The following is a 6,000-nucleotide window of genomic DNA, read 5'->3' on the forward strand; positions in this document are numbered from 1 at the left end:
CTTCCCCTGTTCTTTAATGCTACAGATGCAAGTGACATTAGGCCAAACTCTGTGCGTATTAGTTCCATCTAATCTGTAGGGCAAAAACAGGTCTGGGTGGCCTGGTCATGCATGGCCAAGGGAAACCTGAGAGCTCTGGAAGTAAAAGAATAGCACAGGGAACATGAGACACTGTAGGAGATGAAATTAGCCCACCTTCTTCATGCATGTAAACAGATCCTGGGAACACGATTGAACGCACATCATTCTGACAGTAGCAACCTTCTCTGACTGCAGAATGTTATGATTTCAGTTGACGTCATTGTTCTTTTCCAACACAAGTCCCTAAGAGCAAGCCTGGGATTCGAACACGTGTTGGTATGCGTTGTTTTGCTTCCAACACACGCACTTTGCCCTGAGCTACCCTCTAGGACATAGAAGGGGAAAGGGGGGGGACGCATTTAAAAATAACAAACACACAAATAAACTCCATTATTAACTGTGAATACTCCCAGCTGATTCCCAGGAAGCAGGTTCTAAATGAGAATCTGTTGAAAGGGCCTTTAACACATTTATTTGCGAATTTGCAAACAATAAGAAGTGTTACTGCCAGGGGCCCCAGGCGGACCCTACCATTACAGCTTGCAGCCCAAGTTAAGGGTCTGAGTGAAGCGAGGGCCATTAATGCAGAAGGCAGAGCCGTAACTGCAAGACACAGGCCATACAGGCTTTTTACAGTGAAAAAAAGGAAACTTTTCAAGCATTTCGGCTTTTCAAGTTTCATTTCTGCTTGTTAGACACTCAAAAAGCGTTTGCTTTTTTTCTAGCACTTTCATTTTTTTTGTCACAGCACAAACAATAAGCTGCATGCCTGTGTCAGATACTTACTATATGCAGGTACCCTCCTCATATATTTTTTTTTTCGTTTGTTTCCTGAAAACTCAGGAGGCTTTTTTTTGTGTCTCACATCACTTAGCGTTCCGGTACAATGGAAGGGTGATTTTGTCCAATTGTGCGGTTTTTTTTGTCAAGAGTTTACTATAGACTATAAAAGCTCAAAGTTCAACCTAGTCCGCGAGCGCATGCTAAATAAAACGCAATTATAAAACAAATGTCTCGCCTTTAGTTGACGTTGACGCCTACATTAGGGCCACGTGCATAGGGTGCGGGCCCACCCCGTCAAGAAATGCTGCCAGAACCACTGCATGGGTCATTTGCCCTCTCCCGGCCATACTTGGCTTTGAGAACCGGCTGAGCGCTGCCTCACTTAATTATACACTGCGACACTGAGCCACGCCGAAGGAATTCCCACGCATAACGTGTCACAGGCTATCTTAGTTTACATTATGAAACAGAAAGCTACACGTTGCCTGCGTCCCTCCTGAAACTTTACTGCGCAACAACCTGTATTGAGCTAATTTTAGCAACTGCTTATTTTTATCCTTGCATCAGAGTATGCATCCTTTTTCCACGAGAGGTCTTCCCAACAACTATTGCTCGGACAAACATGCACAGCAAGGTAACCCTGGAAGTAGGCTGAAGGGCTAAAGAAGCACACACTTACTGCAACACTTAGACCAAGGGTGCACAACATAGGGTCCAGAACTGGCCCGTCACATCATGATTTATGCCCCGCCAGGCCAGAGGAGTTCAAGAATAAGGTGCAGCCTTTTTCTGGTCATTTCCTCTGTAAAAGTTAAAGAGCAAACACTGCACCACAGAAATAACAGAGGCTGACAACTTCATTCTCGTTATTTTTATACATCTAAGAGAACACCCAGCAGTCAGTGGTGCAGGCAGTGCTTAACTTGTACCATGAAAAAGCAATTAGGCCTTGAATTTTAGACAAAAGTTGAATGGCAAGTGGGTGGCAACGGTATCCAGTCATTTTATCGGAAACAAAACAAAGTGGTACATAACAGAGTAGACAATAACACCGAAAAACACTGAAAAGTTAAAATAAATATATAAAGGGTAGTGGGCACAGGCGTAACAGGGGCCCCCAGAGCCCCCGCGGTGCTGGGGGGTACACTAGCATATGTCCTGGAAGGGAGCCCCACTTGGAGAAAAAAATGAAATAAAATATTTCTTTCAATTTTTTTAAAAACATTTTTATATTTCACTCTGCCTTCATAAGGAATGCAAGTACTGAACCCACATCATGATTTAAATTGCCTAAAAAATGTGGCATGTCAATGCAAGTAGTAACAGTGAAATGCTTTAGGTTAGTAATTGCTGGGCCCTTGTTAACAGTGAAACCCAGGTGCTGTTTAGCATCTGCGACCTGTTCTGTCCAGCAACTGCTTTGATGGTCAGCCAAGTTGTGTCAACACTGCCCAAAATTTCAGGGGAGGGGGAGTGCTGAAGCCCATTCAACTCAATGGTGTTATGCCACTACTTGTTTTTAATGCCTTTATTACTTATTGGTAATCGTCCTTACTCCTAGCCCTTTTCTTCCTCGTCCCTGTACTTGTGCATGAGGCAGTATTTGTGTATGAGGCACTCTGCCTCATACACAAGTACTGGGATGAGGTAGAGGTAGATAGAGGTAGTGCCTGACTTAGCTACCTGTAATCTTCATAACTCCTAGTCACAATCTTCCACATCCCAGTGCCTACCTATGATGCAAAGAGCCTCATACGTAAGCTCTAGGACAAGGATGAGGGACGTGAAGGTAATTCTCAGCCAAGGAGCTGATTTTGGAGGTTGAGGTACGGGGTGGAAAGGAGAGGGGATGTGTGGGGGTGGGGTTGTGCAATAAATCATAATGGTTGTCCATATCCAGGCTAAGCAGGCATGATATTTGGTATTAGTGGCTAGAAAGGCATTTTGGTGCAGCCAGTCTAGCCATTCCTCAGTTTTGGGATGACTTTTTTTTTAACTGTGCATTTCTGATAAAGCAGTCCTGCTAAGTGTAATTACCTGGCTAGACTGGGCATCTGTGATAAGATGATATAATATGATATAAGTAATTTATAACACACCTGTACACAAGTGTTTCTAGGCGTGACAAGACAAGGGATGGAAGATAGGAGGAGGACAAGACAAACAATCTTACTAGGCCTTCTGTCATTCAGATCATGCAAGTGCAAGAACAAAAAATGCAAGGGGAAAGGGAGGGGGCAAGTGCAAAGAAGAGGGGAGGGGGAAACAGGGCAGTAATCCTCTGAGTAAGTGCAGCCAGGGCAGCGCGGTTGTGTGTAGTGGAAGGAGAACAAGGGACTGTAGTGTAACAGTTACAGCCCCTATGCTCATGGTAGGCCCGGAGGCAGTGCAAGGGTGACTGATCAAGAAAGAGCCTCTGAACTCAGTGAGACTCTGAAGGTAGTCAAGCAACCAGTCGGTACAGCAGACAGGTAGGTCAGCAGGGGAGGGAGAGGGAGAGAGCAGAGAAGAAGAGCAACGTTTTGAGCTGCTTCCAGAAGTTCAGATGGTTCGCTCAGGTTTGAGAGGGGCAGGGAGGCCATTCCAGAGGGAGGCACCTGCAGAGGAGAGAGAGCTACCCCCGACTCTCTGCTTGGAGAAGCGTCTAACACTTAGAGAGTTGGAAGTAGCTGGGGGAAGGGCTCGAGAAGGAAGGTATTTTGGAAGAGAGCGTTGGATGTAGTGTGGGCCCCGCCCCCAGAAAGCGTTGTGGACAATGTAAAGGATCTTGAACTTGATCCTTGCAGCCACCGGAAGCCAGTGGAGAGATTTCAGAGCTGGAGAGATACGATCCCTGGGCTTGAGAACAAGGATAAGTCTCTCAGTCCTGTTCTGGATTAGTTGCAGAGGGCGGAGAGTAGAGGAAGGCAGGCTGAGAAAGAGGCGGTTCCAGTAGTCCAGCCTAGAGAGAAACAGGGCTCTCGAGACAATGAGCTTCTGGGGGAAAGTAAGAAAGGGAAGAGTCCCTTTGAGAGGGGCAGCTGGTAGTTGGACTTCTTGGCGATGTCCGAGATGTGAACAGAGAAAGAGAGAGTGGAGTCGAAGATGACACTAAGGTTTTTTGCATCGCATGAAGGTGAAGGAAGGGGTCCCAAGGTGGGCGGCCAGAGTGAGAAGGGAAAGCAGGGGCAGGGGTCCCAATGAGAAGGATCCCCATCTTAATGGCAATAAAGCAGAGATTGTTGGAGGCGCACCAATCTTGGATCGCAAATAAACAGTAAGGAATGAGTGAGAGAGGAGAGGAGCCTGAAGGAAAGCTGAGTGTCATCCACATAACACTGAAAGTTCGAGGAGAAGGTAGAGATTAGGTGGGCCAAAGGGGCCAAGTACAGGTTGAAAAACCAGGGTGAGAGGATAGAGCCCTGGGGAACGCCACAGGTAGCGAAAGAGAGAGGTGGCAGAGAGAAAGGGACAAAGTTGGACCTGGGAGGGGCTGTCCAAGACGAAGGAGGTCCACCACTCCAGGGCCTGATCCATGATGCCCAGGTTCCCACGTAGTTGATTGATCAGGATAGGGTGGTTGACTGTGTTGAAAGTAGAGGAAAGATCAAGGAGGATTAGGGCAGAAGGAATGATGGAATCAAGGTTAGAGATCAGATCTTCAAGGTGTTCAGGAGATCAGTTTCCATGCCTCTGGCAGCTCTGAAGCCAGACTGATGGTCATGAATACAACCAACAGATTCATTGTGGAGAGTAAGCTGGGAGATGGCCAGCTTTTCCAAAAGTTTGCCCAGGAAAGGGGTGATGGAGATAGTTTGCTGGGCAGGCAGGATCGGCAGACGGCTTCTTGAGGAGTGGGTGCACATGGGAGTGCTTAAGGGGAGAGGGGAACCTTCCAGTTGTGAAAGAATGATTACAGAAATCGGCCAAGGGTGGAGCAAGGGTGTCAATATGGTCCTTGATGGTTCTGGAGGAGCACCTATTTGGACAACACTTTCATAGATCAGACTTGTCTAGAATCCTCGTCAGGTGTTGTCAGAGAGAAAGAGGAGAAAGGAGGTGGAGAGGTAGAGATGGCCAAAAGGGGGGTCGAGAGAGAAAGAGGGAGAGGAAGAGGAGAAAGAGGACAGGATGTCCTGAGTTTTAACTGAGAAATGAGAGGCCAGAGCCATACAGAGTGCCTGGGAGGGAACAGGAGAGGTAGAGACCACAACAGGATGGACCAGTTCCTTGTAGACTTTAAAGAGTTTGGCCGCAGATACCCGGGCTTGAATGTGTGCTCTCTTCTTGATGAGTGTTATTGCTTCTACTGGCATTTTGGTGCAACCAGTCTAGGTATGTCTAAATGTGCCCTGGCCTGGTTTTCTGTAATGTTATTACGCATCTCCACTGGTCTACATTGTGCATCCAGTGGGACATGTTTTCAATGTGGTATGGCATGGTTAATAGCAAAGCACTAATGTTCCTGTGCACTGTTGGTGACTTGCATGTATTGGATTGGTGTAACCCTAACAATTGCAAACCCTCTGCGTTTTTAGCTAATTTTTCTCAGAAAGTGTGTTGTATATTGCATTAAAACACATATTTATATCTTTCTCCTAGTATAGTGTGCGGCATTCCACTTCAGCAGCATGTTTGTGTGTATTGTGCAAGCGTGACAACCTAGGCACGACCTGTGATTTGTTGCTGAGTTGGGGGGGGCATCAGCATGGCTCGCAGGGGGGCCCCCACATTTTGGGCCTCATTACAACTCAGGCGTTAAGGGTTAACACCGTCGTTAACCCTTAACGCCTAATTCCAATTTTAATGGCTGCTTTTAGCAGGCGTTAAAATCCATGGCGCTAAACCGCCTTGGTGCTAATTACGGCACCGTAATTTACGGTGCCGTAATTAGCGCCTTCCCCACTCCCATCATGCCCTATGGGGCAAAAATGGGAATGGGGAAGGGTAAATGGGAAATGGGGATTTACCGCCCCACTCACCTTGGAATGGGGCGGTAAATCCGCCATCCACCATGGTGTAAACGTAGTTTACACCATGGTGGTAAAGTTGGTGTACTTACCGCCTGGGTCGTAATGACCCCATTTGTCTTAAGCCACTGGTAGTGGGGTAAGTGGTTAAAATGGATTAGGATGGGGTTGGGGTGGTTTTAAAAGG

The sequence above is a fragment of the Ambystoma mexicanum genome, chromosome 2p (genome assembly GCF_040938575.1).
Source record: "Ambystoma mexicanum isolate Mex_15411 chromosome 2p, UKY_AmexF1_1, whole genome shotgun sequence".
Taxonomy (NCBI): Eukaryota; Metazoa; Chordata; class Amphibia; order Caudata; family Ambystomatidae; genus Ambystoma; species Ambystoma mexicanum.